The following is a 15337-nucleotide window of genomic DNA, read 5'->3' on the forward strand; positions in this document are numbered from 1 at the left end:
CACGACTTCTCTGCTGTGAGTCAGATGCTACTTCTCCTTTATTTTTAACTTCCCTCCTATTTAAAGCCCCAGGTTAGTTTTGGCAGGCGTTAACGGCTCTTAAACGATTTGCAATCTGGTTTTGATACCATCCCCCCAGCTCGAGCTCAAAATGAATAAACACAGAGCTTAAAAGAAACCTGATGTCTTTCTGCTTCCTGCGAGGAGGAAGTGCTACAAACCATAGGGTAAAGGCTTGATGAATTGCACAGCCACAAGCATTAACATTAAAAAAGCACGGGGTATTGAGTGTTTGCTCTCAAGTCTTCTTATTGATGGTCCTTTGGAGCTAGAGGAGGTGGAGAGGAGCTGTTCTGGTCAGTCGTTTGACGCTGCTCTGACTGAACTGTCCAGGCAGCCACTTGCTGAAACAAGATCACAGGATCACAGAATGTTAGGGGGTGGAAGGGACCTCCTGAGATCGAGTCCAACCTCTGCCACATCAGGACTATAGAATCCAGCACAGGTCACACAGGAATGCATCCAGATGGGGCTTGAAAATCTCAAGAGAAGGAGACTCCACAACCTCTCTGGGCAGTCTGTGACCAGTGCTCTGTGAGCCTCACAGGGAAGAAGTTCCTCCCCATGTTGAGGTGGAACCTCCTGTGCTGTAGTTTCCATCCATTGCCCCTTGTCCTATGTCAGGGTGCAACTGAGCAGAGGCTGTCCCCTCCCTCTTGACACCCAGCCATCAGATACTGATAGACATTGATCAGATCCCCTCTCAGTCTTCTCCTCTCCAGACTAACCATCCCCAGGGCTCTCAGCCTCTCCTCACCAGGCAATGCTCAGTCCCTTCATCATCCTTGCAGCCCTCCCTCAGACTCTCTCCAGCAGATCCCTGTCCCTCCCGAACTGGGGAGCCCACAACTGGATGCAATATTCCAGGTGAGGCCTCACTAGGGAAGAGCAGAGGGGGAGGAGAACCTCCCTCAATTTGGTGTCCACACTCTTCTGAATGCACCCCAGGATCCCATTGGCCTTCTTGGCCACAAGGGCACATTGCTGTCCCATGGAGAGCTTGTTATCCACCAGGACTCCCAGGTCCTTCTCTGTGGGGCTGTTCTCTCTCTATGCCTAAAGCTCAGCATCCCTTAACTGTTTTGCAGACTGTGCTTGCATGATCTAATCAGTAAAAGATGACTGGGTAAGCTGGGGGAAGTGGCTTCTGCTTTATCAGCTGGGACTTAGGAGTACCTGGCTGGGGCACATAGCACAGGAATTCTGCATGGTATCAGGATCTCAGAGACAGGGCTGAGGGGTAAGTTGTCTTATCAACAGACAGGTCTTCAGCCATGTAACAGAAGTTAGTCCATACCAGAAGCTGCATGGAGTTAACAAACTCTCTTCTCAGTATTCCCAGGCTTGGTGGTTTTTTTCATAGAATCATAGAACAGTCTGGGCTGGGAGGGACCTCTGAAGGTCACCCAGTCCAACCCCCCTGCAGTCAGCAGGGACATCCTCCATTAGATCAAGTTGCCCAGAGCCGTGTCCAGCCTCACCTTGAATCTCTCCAGGGAAGGGGCCTCAACCACCTCCCTGGGCAACCTGTTCCAGCAGCCTCACAGTAAAGAACTTGTCCCTAACATCCAATCTAAATCTGCTCCTCTGTAGTCTGAAGCCATTGCCCCTTGTCCTGTCACTGCAGGCCTTTCTAAATAGCCTCTCTCCATCTTCCCTGTAGGCTCCTTTCAGATACTGGAAGGCTGCTCTTAGGTCTCCCCAGAGCCTCTTCATCTCCAGGCTGAACACCCCCAGCTCCTTCAGCCTGTCCTTGTAGCAGATGTGCTCCAGCCCCCTGATCCTTTTCCTGACCCTCCTCTGGACCCTCTCCATCAGGTCCATGTCCCTTAAAGCCCAGCCTAGACGCTGGCTTCTTGCCTTCAGATCCAGCCATGGGGCCTGAACCTGGATTTTAGGACAGTATTTCCTGCACAGAGCTTTGGTCTAATTGGTTTAATCAGCCTCCATCTGTTCTTTTTAGGTGGAGTTTGTGCTTAATTCCCTTACTCTGCACTGCTGCTGTTAGCACTGCCATATCAAAGGCAAGAAGAACAAATCAGCAAGCACAGGAACGATGCAGACAGGGCATGTACTGCCTTTAAAATGTTGACTCATAACTGCACTTCTTACCTCCTGACACCTTTTGATCTCCTCTCAGCTCTTGCCAGGTCATTCCTAACTGTGTGCACTGCTGCAAACGAGGCCTGAGCAATGCCAAGCGCAGCAGGCAAATTACCTGGCTTGCTTAACATGATACTTGACTATGTCCCACCGAGCTGTGACACTCAATGGCCTTGCAGCTGCCTGGCCCTGCTGATTCACACCTGGCATATCCTTTGCTGCACCACCCACTGCACCTCTGGGGTAGCCCTGTCTGCCAGGGACCTTGCACCAAACCAAACCAGGAGAAATGTGTCTGCACACACACTTCAGTAAAATCTGGCTGCTTTGATCAAAGATGGTGTCTGAGAATACAAGGGGAAGGAAAACCAAATGCTTGTCCTCAGATCTGGGCTGCATCAAGAGAAGCACAGCCAGCAGGTTGAGGGAAGTGATTCTCCCCCTCTGCTCCGCTGTGCTGAGACCCCACCTGGAGCACTGTGTCCAGTTCTGGAGCCTCTATTACAAGAAGGATCTGGAGGGGCTGGAAGGTGTCCAGAGAAGGGCCATGAGGATGAGCAGAGGGCTGGAGCTGCTCTGAGGACAGGCTGAGTTGGGGTTGTTCAGTCTGGAGAAGAGAAGGCTCCGATGAGACTTTCTTGTGGCCTTCAAGGATCTGCAGGGGGCTGCAAGAAAGCTGGGGAGGGACTTTTGAGGGTGTCAGGGAGGGATAGGATTGGGGGGGAATGGAACAAAACCAGAAATGGGTAGATTCAGATTGGATGTTAGGAAGAAATTCTTCCCCATGAGGGTGGTGAGAGACTGGAACAGGTTGCCCAGGGAGGTGGTGGCAGCCTCATCCCTGGAGGTTTTGAAGGCCAGACTGGATGTGGCTGTGAGCAACCTGCTGTAGTGTGAGGTGTCCCTGCCCAGGGGGCTTGGAACTGGCTGAGCCTTGAGGTCCCTTCCAACCCTAACGATTCTATGATTCTGTGAAATCTGAGAGGGCCAAAAAAGGAAACCTTTTGCCTGGGTGGAGTCTAAATATTTTTCTAGTAGATTTCTTCCTTCAACAAGAGTTGCCTGATGAAGAGAATTGTGTGGGTACACAGGAATAAAGGAAGCTGGATGGTTTATTGCATTGGCAAGCTTGCCACGAAGAAGAAATAGAATCAGAGAAGTGTCAGGATTGGAAGGGACCTCAAGGATCGTCACTGGTGGTGTGCTCCCTGCAGAGGTTCAAGTGCACCTTGAGGAGCTCTGTTTCCCTAGTCTCAGAATGGTTGCAAGTACTGCAACAAGGCTGGTGAAGGAAAACAGGGATCGTCAGAGACCTGGCCCCTGCCCACTTGGGAGGCGCTGCGCCGACCTGGACTTCTCAGAGTGGAAAAGCAGCGACTGAGAATGCTATGGAAGAAATGGAATAAACTCAGAGAGTGTTGTGGCAGGGGTACATCACAGCAGTGTTTCTCACACCACGCAAGAGCAAGGGGACGTTAGGCAAAAGCTTGCAAGCTTGAGTTCGAGGACGGTGGCTCTCCGAGGTGTTGTAGTGAGTCTGTGCAAGTCCTTGTTGAAGACTGTTCCGGATGGGCTGCACAGGGAACTAGACGAGATGAGATCTGCAGAGAGGGGCTGAGCAGGGTCCCAGGAGCTCCTCTGTGCTGAGAACATGAGCGATGTGGGGGGACTGGGGAGTGGGAGCTTGGAAAAGTCCTGCTCCTGCCAAGAGCGATCGGCACGGCCGTGTGGGCACAGGCAGATTCAGCTCCAGGTTTGGAACAAGTGCTGCAACACCAGCCCTCGGCGGGTTCGCCCGGCCCGGCCCCGCAGCCTCATGCAGCCCCGCCCCCTCCCCGCCTCCTCCGGCCCCGGCGCTGCGCAGGAGCCGCCGCAGCTCTGCCGCGGCCCGGGGGCGGGCACGGGGCGTGCCGGGGGGGCAGCGCCCACCGGAGCTCCGCCTGGCAGTGCCGCCCAAGGCATTCGCGGTGTGGGGAAAGCGGGTGGTACAGTGCTGTGCCCAGCCTAGCCGAGCCGTGCCCCTCCGAGCCGAGTGGTGCCGTGCTGTACCGAGCCTAGCCGAGCCGTGCCCGTCCGAGCCGAGCGGTGCTGTGCTGTACCGAGCCTAGCCGAGCCGTGCCCCTCCGAGCCGAGTGGTGCCGTGCTGTACCGAGCCTAGCCGAGCCGTGCCCGTCCGAGCCGAGCGGTGCTGTGCTGTACCGAGCCTAGCCGAGCCGTGCCCGTCCGAGCCGAGTGGTGCTGTGCGGTACCGAGCCTAGCCGAGCCGTGCCCGTCCGAGCCGAGTGGTGCCGTGCTGTACCGAGCCTAGCCGAGCCGTGCCCGTCCGAGCCGAGTGGTGCTGTGCTGTACCGAGCCTAGCCGAGCCGTGCCCGTCCGAGCCGAGTGGTGCTGTGCTGTACCGAGCCTAGCCGAGCCGTGCCCGTCCGAGCCGAGTGGTGCCGTGCTGTACCGAGCCTAGCCGAGCCGTGCCCGTCCGAGCCGAGTGGTGCTGTGCTGTACCGAGCCTAGCCGAGCCGTGCCCGTCCGAGCCGAGTGGTGCTGTGCTGTACCGAGCCGAGTGGTGCTGTGCTGTACCGAGCCGAGCCGAGCCGTGAACGATGCACAGCTGTGGGCGATAAAGCAGCGGCTGTGGCCAGGAGCACCTGCAGCCACTTTCAGGTATGTCCTGGAGTGTCTGCGGTGCTTGGGCGTGCGTCCGTCTGTCTGTGCGTCCATCCATCTATCTTCACGCTTTCAGTGGCAGGATGGTCTCTTTCCTGCTGGTGTTGATCTCCTCCCTGGATACCCAGCTCTGAGCAGCTGGCTTCTGGTGGCTCCGGGTGTTGGGAGGGCAGAGGCTTCAACTCGGCAGAAAAGGCACTTACTTGGTGTGGTGGTTGGGTCCTTCTCCCTGTGCCCTTCCCTGTAGGAGGATGGAACAGGGTCCTGACGCTGCACAGCATGATTTTTCTCTGGCCACGATGTTTTCCTCCCCATTTTGCTCTGAGCTTGTTGGTTCAGCTGATGGCTGCTTGCTTTTTTAGTGCTTTTGTGGTTTGTTTGAGGGCTGAACAAGCTCTGATTTGCTGGATTGTAGTCGTAGAGCTGCATCAAATGGGTGTGCAGGCAGGACAAGGCTGTGTGTGGGGGCCACTTGAGTGCCTTCATGGACTAAATCTCTCGCTGGGCATCCTCTGGGTGGGGTTGTGATAAAACTTCAGGCCCCCATGCTAAGCGAGGTGGGAGCATGTTGGGGGCAGACGAGTAGCAGCTGTTAAATGACCCAGGATAAGCCCAAGGCCGATGTGTTGCTCATCACAACCTCTGCTCTGTTGTGCTTTGGCCGGATTCGACTAAGGCAGCTGTAACAACAAGCAGATCCTCCCTGGCTGCTGTGTGTGAGGCTAAATACAGCACTGAGGGGCGAGAAGAACTTCTGCAGAGTTCTCCTGAGCAGAGCAGGGGAAGGCTGACTCCTCTCGAAGGCAGAGAATGGCCTGAAAAAAAGAAATCTAAAGAGCCACAAACAAAGAGGTCCTCTGTACCCCAGCAGGCAGCCACCCTTCTAAGCCAGGATCGTCGAGGGGTTGATTTCAGTGAGATTACAGCCGTGGTGGGCTCAGGTAACTGTGTCTGTGGGGAATGGGGAACCTTGGCAGGCAGGGCTGGGGTTCTGTCTCTTTATTTTGAAAGTCAAGAAGAACATTTGAGGTATGGGTCCCTCGGGCTCATCTTACAGCTTCCTGATGAGATATCTTGGAGAGAAGCTGCTAATCAGCTGAAAACAAGTGCTGAGTATACTCAAGGCAACCTGTGAGGTGTGCTGGAGAGAGCTAAGAGGCAAGGCTCAGGTCTGGTTTGGGATGAGCTATGGGGATATCACTCCTTGAAACAGGCAGGGCTGAAACAAGCTGCTGTGGGTTGTGCTGGAGAGAACCAGGAGGCAAGGCTCAGGTCTGGTTTGGGATGAGCTATGAGGATATCACTCCTTGAAACAGGCAGGGCTGAAACAAGCTGCTGAGAGTTGTGCTGGAGAGAACCAGGAGGCAAGGCTCAGGTCTGGTTTGGGATGAGCTATGGGGGATATCATTCCTTGAAGCAGGCAGGGCTGAAACAAGCTGCTGTGAGTTGGACTGGAGAGAACCAGGAGGCAAGGCTCAGGTCTGATTTGGGATGAGCTATGGGGATATCACCCTTTGAAACAGGCAGGGCTGAAACAAGCTGCTGTGAGTTGTGCTGGAGAGAACCCGGAGGCAAGGCTCAGGTCTGGTTTGGGATGAGCTATGGGGATATCACTCCTTGAAGCAGGCAGGGCTGAAGCTGCTGAGAGTTGTGCTGGAGAGAACCAGGAGGCAAGGCTCAGGTCTGGTTTGGGATAAGCTATGGGGATATCACTCCTTGAAGCAGGCAGGGCTGAAACAAGCTGCTGTGGGTGTTGTTAAGAATGGTCAGAAAGCCCTGGCTTTTTGGGGATGGAGCTTACAGCAGTGTCACACGCTGAGGCAAATGCCATGTTGTATGGCACAGTGCACCCCTGCGGGTTCGTGTTCTGCATGGTTTCTTTCTGCTGAGGTTTTAGAGGCCAGCATGGTGCCTTGTGACCTGTGCTCCAGCTGTAGGAGTTATCTAAACAGTCCTTGGGGGATGCAGTGAGTCACTGTATCTGTTGTGTCACACTGTGCCAGGAGTGACAGGCACAGTGGAGAGCTGGCTGTGAAAGAATGTGAACTGAGAATGCTGAGAACGTGGCAGGTGGGGCTTTTATTGTGGCTGGGAGTAGCTGAAGAGGGAGTTTTCCTTGAGGTAAACCTAGGAAGGAGCTGTGTGGGGGGCATATTGCCAGTTCATGCTACATTGCTCTAGTGGTCTGGCACTAAGACGCCTCCTAGAGCTGGCAGGGTTGCGTGGGTTGAGATCTTTTCTTGGCTGCCTTTGACTGCATGGCTGCTTGGGCATTGCTGTTACTCTTGGAGAAGTGCTTCAGAGCTAAGTGGTTAAAACTCAGCAGAACTCGTGCCTTCAAGTGCCTCTGAAATGATCATAGGGTGGAAGGATCCTTTGTGAAATGGTTAAGTGATGTTTTGGGGCCAAAGGTGCTAAACCCTGCTGATAACAGGGATGCACTGTGGCTTTAAGCTTTTCCAGCTATTGAGCTCAACATGCCCAGTGCAGAGACAGGAGGTGTAAGAAATGTGGGGTGGTTCATGCTCCAAAGGTTTCCTAAATCAGAAGATTTAGAAGCTTTGCTTTCTACACCAGGTTGCAGTCAGTTGGCAGCAGTGATTTTACCTGGGGTGCTGTTGTGCTTGGAAAATGGGATGGATGTAGTGTGAGGTGTCCCTGCCCATGGCAAGGGGGTTGGAACTGGAGGATCCTTGAGGTCCCTTCCAACCCTAAGAATTCTATGTGGAAGCTCAGTCAAATGAGTTGGAAAAGGGCAAGCTTGTGGTGCTCTCTTCACTCTTGCCCAGCCTTGATGTGTTGCTGTTTGCAGCTGTGTCCCTGCTCAGATCGTGCAGCTCTGTGCATTAACTGTAATCCTTCTTGCCCATTTGGACAGATCAGTGGGAAATCTCCAACACTGAGCAGGGCATCTACCACAGGAGATCTAATTTCAAGCACAGTCTTCAGAAGACAACCCCTGATCTTTGGAGATAGAGAGGATTCAAAGTGTTTATTTCCTTGCATGTTCATGGTGGGAGTTGGTCTCTTCTCCCAGGCAACCTGTGACAGAACAAGGGGACACAGTCTCAAGCTGTGCCAGGGGAGGTTCAGGCTGGATGTTAGGAAGAAGTTCTTCACAGAAAGAGAGATTGGCCATTGGAATAGAATAGAATTAACCAGGTTGGAAGAGACTTTTGAGATCATTGAGTCCAGCCTATCATCCAACACCATCTAATCAACTAAACCATGGCACCAAGCACCCCATTAAGTCTTCTTCTAAACACCTCCAGTGATGGTGACTCCACCACCTCCCAGGGCAGCACATCCCAATGGCCAATCTCTCTATGAAGAACTTCATCCTGATATCCAGCCTAAACCTCCCCTGGCACAGCTTGAGACTGTGTCCTCTTGTTCTGGTGCTGGTTGCCTGGGAGAAGAGACCAACCCCCCCCAGCTACAACCTCCCTTCAGGTAACTGTAGAGAGCAATAAGGTCTCCTCTGATCCTCCTCTTCTCCAGGCTAAGCAACCCCATCTCCTTCAGCCTCTCCTCACAGGGCTGTGCTCCAAACCCCTCCCCAGCTTTGTTGCCCTTCTCTTGACACCTTCCAGCATCTCAACATCTTTCCTAAACTGAGGGGCCCAGAACTGGACACAGGACTCAAGGTGTGGCCTAACCAGTGCTGAGCACAGGGCAGAATGACCTCCCTGCTCCTGCTGGCCACACTCTTCCCAATTCAGGCCAGGATGTCATTGGCCTTCTTGGCCACCTGGGCACACTGCTGCTCAGGGAGGTGGTGGAGTCACAGTCACTGGAATTGTTTAAGAAGAGCCTCAATGAGGCCCTCAGTACCATGGTTTAGTTGATCAGGTGGTGTTGGGTGATAGCTTGGACTCATTGATCTCAAAGGTCTTGTCCAACCTGATTTATTCTGTATTCAGTATTTCTAAATGGAAAACAACTGAGGGATGTGTGTAAGGAAAATGGGCCAGATTCTTTGCAGTGTTCCCCAGTGACAGGACACACAAAGTTGAGCACAGAAAGTTCCATCCAAACATGAGAAGGAATTTCTTTACTTTGAGGGTGGCAGAGCACTGGAGCAGGCTGCCCAGAGAGGTGATGGTGTCTCTGGCTCTGGAGATTTTCAATGCCCTACGTAATCTTTAGGAAGAAGTTCTTTAGGAAGAAGTTCTATACAGAAAGAGTGATTGCGCTATGGAATGGGTTGCCCGGGGAGGTGGTGGAGTCGCCGTCATTGAAGGTGTTCAGAAGGAGACTTGCTGGGGTGCTTGGTGCTATGGGTTAGCTGTTTGGGTGGGTTGGATTGGTTGATGGGTTGGACACGATGATCTTGAAGGTCTCTTCCAACCTGGTTTGGTTTATTCTAATCTGTTGTAGGTGATCCTGCTCTGGCAGGTTGGAATCGATGATCTCCAGAGGTTCCTTCCCACCCCTATCATTCTGTGAGGCTGAAAAGCTAGTTTTGCCTTTGCCTTAACATGTTTTTACCATGAGGGTGGTGAGAGCCTGGCACAGGCTGCCCAGGGAGGTGGTGGAAGCCTCATCCCTGGAGGTGTTTGCAGCCAGGCTGGAGGTGGCTGTGAGCAACCTGCTGTAATGTGAGGTATCCCTGATGGCAGGGGGGTTGGAACTAGCTGATCCCCTGAGGTCCCTTCCAACCCTAACAATTCTATGATATCTTCATTTCTTCAGCCATTTGAGCGTTGTTCTGCTGTTCAGGAGGTGGTTGGGCAGAGCAGGAAGATGGTTGGAGTCTGATAGCTGTGTTTCAGTGAAGGAGGAAGGATGTGAGCTTGTTCCTATCTAAACATCTTTCCCCAAATGTTAGCAAATGTACAGGTGTACTCTGCAAGCACTGACAAGTGCCCTTTGCTTGGTGTGGGGTTGTGAGCTGGAGTCACAGCACCTAATAAACACTTTCAGATGAGCTTGTAAACAACAGTTTTGCAGCTGCAGCAAGGCCAATGCAGGGTTTACAAATAGGAGGCAAAGGCTCTACCCCTAGCCAAAATCTGTTGCTTGTTTCTCCTCTTGTTATTGCTGCTGCTGGAAGTAGCATAGAAAACTCAATTAATCAGTGCAGGGAGGGAGGTAATAAATGGCTGGCATTCAGTCTGACTGTATCTTTAATTAGAAAATGAGCAGGGTCATGGAAACAATACAGCTCATTCTTCCCAGGTGGCTCCAGAATAGCACTGCGTGACTCAGAGCCACCTACTCTTCTTTGGGTTGGATTTATTAAAGGACAACATCTCCCCACAGTAAAACCTTCCCCAGGTCACCTGCCCCTGCTATGGGGTCAGGCTCTCTGCTTGTGTCTTGTCACAGCTGGAAACAGGACCAGAAAATCCCAGGAAATGTGGAGGCAGTGTTCCATGCCAGTAGGGAGATGAGCCTGGGAAGCTGGGACTGTGCATCAGCCAGCACCAGGGGATGTCTGGGGTCATTAGCAGGAAGACAGAGGATCCAGTATCTGAAGGGGGCCTACAGGAAGGCTGGGGAAGGACTTCTCGGGATGTCAGGTAGTGATAGGACTAGGGGGAATGGAATGAAGCTGGAGGTGGGGAGATTCAGGCTGGAGGGGAGGAGGAAGTTCTTCCCCATGAGAGTGGTGAAGCCCTGGGATGGGTTGTGCAGGGAGGTGGTTGAGGCCCCAGCCCTGGAGGTGTTTAAGGCCAGGCTGGATGAGGCTGTGGGCAGCCTGCTCTAGTGTGGGGTGTCCCTGCCCATGGCAGGGGGGTTGGAACTAGCTGATCCTTGTGGTCCCTTCCAACCCTGACTGATTCTGTGATTCTGATTCTATACATCTGCTTGAAGTGGGATATCTTCTGAGGCAGTTTCTCTCATGTGCCTCAGCAGCCTGCTGAGTGCCTGTCCAGCAGGGCTGCAAGTTGATCCTCCCCTTAAACACCTCGTGGGGATTCAGATACTGTTAGCTTGTGTTTAAAATGATCCTTTAACAACCCAAGCTATTGTACAGCTTCTCAATACCGTCCCTTCTGTATCATAAGGGCATATAGCCTTAGAATGGGTGGGGCTGGAAGGGTCCTTAATGATCATCTAGTTCCAACCCCCTATCTATAGGCAGGGACCCCTCCCACTAGACCAAATTGCTCAAGGCCTTATCCAAACTGGCCCTGAGCACCCCCAGGGAGGGAGCATCCAGAACCCCCCTGGGCAACCTGTGCCACTGTCTCCCCACCCTCACTCTCAAGAATTTCTTCCTAATCTCCAGTCTCAGTCTCTCCTCTTCCAGTTTAAATCCATTGCCCCTCATCCTATCACTGCAAGCCCTTGTCAAATGTCTCTCCCCAGCTTCTTGGTAGCCCCCTTCAGGTACTGGAAGGCTGCTCTAAGGTCTCCCTGGAGCCTTCTTTTCTTCAGCCCTCAACTCTCTCAGCCTGTCCCCATAGGGAGGTGCTCCCTGTGTCAGGTTGCTAAGTGCCCTTGTTTCAAGCCAAGACTTTGACCCATTGATTCCAGAGCCCAAGGGTCCATCTTCAGCCCCGTGTGGGAGCTGCTGCTGGATCTGAGAGGCTGACACAAACCATCAGAGGCAGCATATGAGTGGGGGAGATTTCTGCTATGGGAAGAAATTCTTTCCAGTCAGTTTGGTCAAACTCCTCTTCCTGATTTCCCAAGGACCCAGTCAAGCTGATGGGAACCCACAAGTCCTTTATACCTCAGTTCCAGCTCTGGTCTAGAAACCACTGGCTGCTATTCAGCTGAGGCATAAATGATTGTGGGACAGGCATTACTGATCTAGATAGAGAGCTGTATTTGCTTTCTTAACTGCCAAAGTGGGGCCATCCCATTTTGTCCTCAGCCTAAACATTGGAGTGCTGTGGACTTTTAACTGAAGCATTTCTGCTGCAGGAGCTGGAAGTGTGTGCTGCTTTCAACCTGCTCTGTCTCTCAAGTGCCAGTAGCAACTCTGTACTGCCTTAGCAAATGGGAAGACAGAGAGCATGTGAACTGTTCACCTTAAACCTTCTTTCCCCCTGCATCATCTACATGGAAAGGAGATGTTTGGGGATGTGGTTTTAGGCCCAGGCAAGTAGATGAAACTAAGGACTGGTGTTTAGCACTGCTGTAAATTATAACTTCAGTGTCTGTGGTGATCATAAAAGAGAGTGATGCTTTCTTCTGAAGCTTGTTGGAGTGTGGCCTGTGAAGAGCAAAAGCTTTTGGGTTCAGAGTGTGTCTTACTTTGATGAGGCTGAAGAAGGAACTGTGTCAAGAGAGCTTCATGCTTAAGGCTGGTACTGCCCTTCTGGCATGAGTGGAGTGTGATAGCCCTTTTGGAAAAAAACATTGTGGAGCTTAATGAAAGGAAAGAACCTCTCACTGAGAGCTCTTCCTATGGGCAAGCAGAGGAATGCAGTAATGAGAAACTGAGTGACTTGACTAAAGCCACCTGAGGAGCTTGCAGCAGTGTCAGAAGCAGATCCAAGCTCCCAGCTGCCAGATCTGAGCACTGAAATGATGCTTTTCCTGTTGAGTGTGGACAGATATGTGATCAGTCCTCTAGGAAACTGGTCATTACCACTGTGAACTAGCTTATACCCACACTTACCTACTGACCATGCAGTTCAGAGGCGGATCTTTTGGCTTTGGTCACCGGAGGTGGGCTTGGATTACAGAGGTTCTCATCCCTGCCACGTAAAATGGATCACATTCCTCAAGGTTAGTGTGAGTCTAGTAGCACACTGAAATCAGTGATGCTCCTCTGATGATAGGATGACAGGGTGTTAGGGGTTGGAAGGGACCTCCAGAGATCATCCAGTCCAACCTCCCTGCAAGAGCAGGACCATAGAATCCAGCACAGGTCACACAGGAATGCATCCAGATGGGGCTTGGAAGGCTCCAGAGAAGGAGACTCCACAACCTCTCTGGGCAGCCTGTGACCAGTGCTCTGTGAGCCTCACAGGGAATAAGTTCCTCCGCATGTAACTGAGCTGTTTTGGTCAGTTGTTTAACACTGCTCTGGCAGAACTGTCCAGGCAGTCACTTGCTGAAACAAGACCACAGGATCACAGAATGTTAGGGGTTGGAAGGGACCTCCAGAGATCATTGAGTCCAACCTCTGCCAGAGCAGGACTGTAGAATCTAGCACAGGTCACACAGGAATGCATCCAGATGGGGCTTGAAAATCTCAGGAGAAGGAGACTCTGTGACCCTCACAGTGAAGAAGTTCCTCCTCATGTTGAGGTGGAACCTCCTGTGCTGTAGTTTATATCCATTGCCCCTTGTCCTATCCCAGGGTGTAACTGAGCAGAGCCTGTCCCCTCCCTCTTGACATCCAGCCCTCAGATATTGATAGACATTGATCAGATCCCCTCTCAGTCTTCTCCTCTCCAGACTAATCAGTCCCAGGTGTCTCAGCCTCTCCTCACCAGGCAGTGCTCAGTCCCTTCATCATCCTTGCAGCCCTCCCTCGGACTCTCTCCAGCAGATCCCTGTCCCTCCTGAACTGGGGAGCCCACAACTGGATGCAATATTCCAGGTGAGGCCTCACTAGGGAAGAGCAGAGGGGGAGGAGAACCTCCCTCAATTTGGTGTCCACACTCTTCTGAATGCACCCCAGGATCCCGTTGGCCTTCTTGGCCACAAAGACACATTGCTGTCCTATGAGAGCTTTTTATCCACCAGGACTCCCAGGTCCTTCTCTGTGGGGCTGTTCTCTCTCTATGCCTAAAGCTCAGCATCCCTTAACTGTTTTGCAGACTGTGCTTGCATGATCTAATCAGTAAAAGATGACTGGGTAAGCTGGGGGAAGTGGCTTCTGCTTTATCAGCTGGGATTTAGGAGTACCTGGCTGGGGCACATAGCACAGGAATTCTGCATGGTATCAGGATCTCAGAGACAGGGGTGAGGGGTAAGTTGTCTTATCAACAGACAGGTCTTCAGCCATCATCCTTGCAGCCCTTCCTTGGACTCTTTCCAGCAGATCCCTGTCCCTCTTGAACTGGGGAGCCCAGAACTGGTTACCATATCCCAGGTGAGGTCTCAGAAGGGCAGACTAGAGGGGGAGGAGAACCTCTCTCGACCTGCTGGACACACTCTTCTGAATGCACCCCAGGATCCCATTGACTGTCTTGGCCACCAGGGCACCTTGCTGTCCCACAGATAACTTGTGGTCCACCAGCACTCCCTGCAGAGGGGACGCTGCTCCTGTCTCTCCTGACATCACTTTGCTCTTCCTTCAGTGTGAGGTATGCAGAAGGCACCGAGGGTGCTACGGAAATGATAGAGAGTCAGGGCAGTGATTCACCAGCAGGGATGGCCTGGCAGAGATGACACTGCAGCTCCCGGGTGTCCACCCTCCTCCACGCCCTGTTCCTGGACATCTGAGCCACCGTGAATCAGCAGCTGAATCACTCAGTTTGCAGCGCCGTGCTTTGAAGCGAAGCACTGCTGCTGTTTGCTCGCAAACTGCAGGGTTCAGCAGCTGCTGGATGGTCAGCAGCTCCCTCCCCTGTCCGTGGCAGGCTGGGATGGCGACCTCCCAGGGCTCTGTAGAGCTCTGCACCTTGCAGGGGGTGTTGGAGTCCTGATGGAGACAGTCTGCAGCTGACTGAACAGCGAGGTGGGATTTTAGTCTCTTGTGACTGCGATACTGAAGAGCTCTCTGTTCCCTATAGAGCAGAGGGCAAACCTCTTCCATACATCACTGGGTGCAAGAAGAGGAATTCTGTGCACTTCTAAAACCCCTTCAGTGAGTTAAAATAGACTTTGGTGGTGTGCTTGCTTTCTCTGCAGTTGATACCTTTTATTTCAAAGCTCTCAATTTTGCAGTTCAGGTCAATTTCTTAACTCTTGGCATTGGCCTTCCCTGATGGCATTTGATCTGGAGCAGAGTTTCATCTGTAGGACTGAGGGTAGCCTGTGGGTTGGTTTGGTTGTGTGCAAAGTGCTTGGAGGACTTGATCCATTTGTGAATTCTTCTGAAGGACAGGCTGAGAGAGTTGGGGTTGTTCAGTGTGGAGCCTCTGTGACAGGAAGGATCTGGAGGTGCTGGATGGTGTCCAGAGCAGGGCCAGGAGGAGGAGCAGAGGGCTGGAGCTGCTCTGCTGTGAGCACAGCCTGAGAGAGTTGGGCTTGTGCAGGCTGGAGAGGAGGAGGCTCCCAGGAGACCTTCTGGTGGCCTTCCAGTGTCTGTGGATGTGGTCTACCTGGACTTCAGCAAGGCCTTTGACACCGTCCCCCACAGCAAACTGCTGGCTAAGCTGTCAGCTCATGGCTTGGACCACTACACTTTGTGCTGGGTTAGGAACTGGCTGGAGGGCCGGGCCCAGAGAGTGGTGGTGAATGGTGCCACATCCAGCTGGCAGCCAGGCACCAGTGGTGTGCCCCAGGGAGCAGTGCTGGGCCCCAGCCTCTTCAACATCTTCACTGATGATCTGGATGAGGGGATGGAGTCAGTCATCGGCACATTTGCAGATGACACCAAGCTAGGAGCAGATGTTGGTCAGTTAGAGGGCAGAAAGGCTCTGCAGAGGGACCTTGT

At 52.7% G+C, this 15337-nt stretch overlaps 1 protein-coding gene across 2 annotated transcripts in view; it reads left to right on the top strand.

Moving 5' to 3' along the window:
• The first annotated feature begins 4704 nt into the window (after nucleotides 1–4704).
• RASGEF1B (RasGEF domain family member 1B) overlaps nucleotides 4705–15337 on the top strand; it is a 41667-nt gene continuing 31034 nt past the window's right edge. Inside the window, exon 1 of one of the 2 annotated variants that reach the window (XM_068168011.1) lies at nucleotides 4705–4821. The gene's annotated coding sequence lies outside the window, so the exon portion shown is untranslated. The remainder of the gene's footprint in view (nucleotides 4822–15337) is intronic. The other variant, XM_068168010.1, reaches the window with a different exon arrangement.

This window comes from Melanerpes formicivorus, unplaced genomic scaffold (assembly GCF_026170545.1).
Source record: "Melanerpes formicivorus ecotype bairdi unplaced genomic scaffold, bMelFor1.0.p_v2 SCAF_129, whole genome shotgun sequence".
Taxonomy (NCBI): Eukaryota; Metazoa; Chordata; class Aves; order Piciformes; family Picidae; genus Melanerpes; species Melanerpes formicivorus.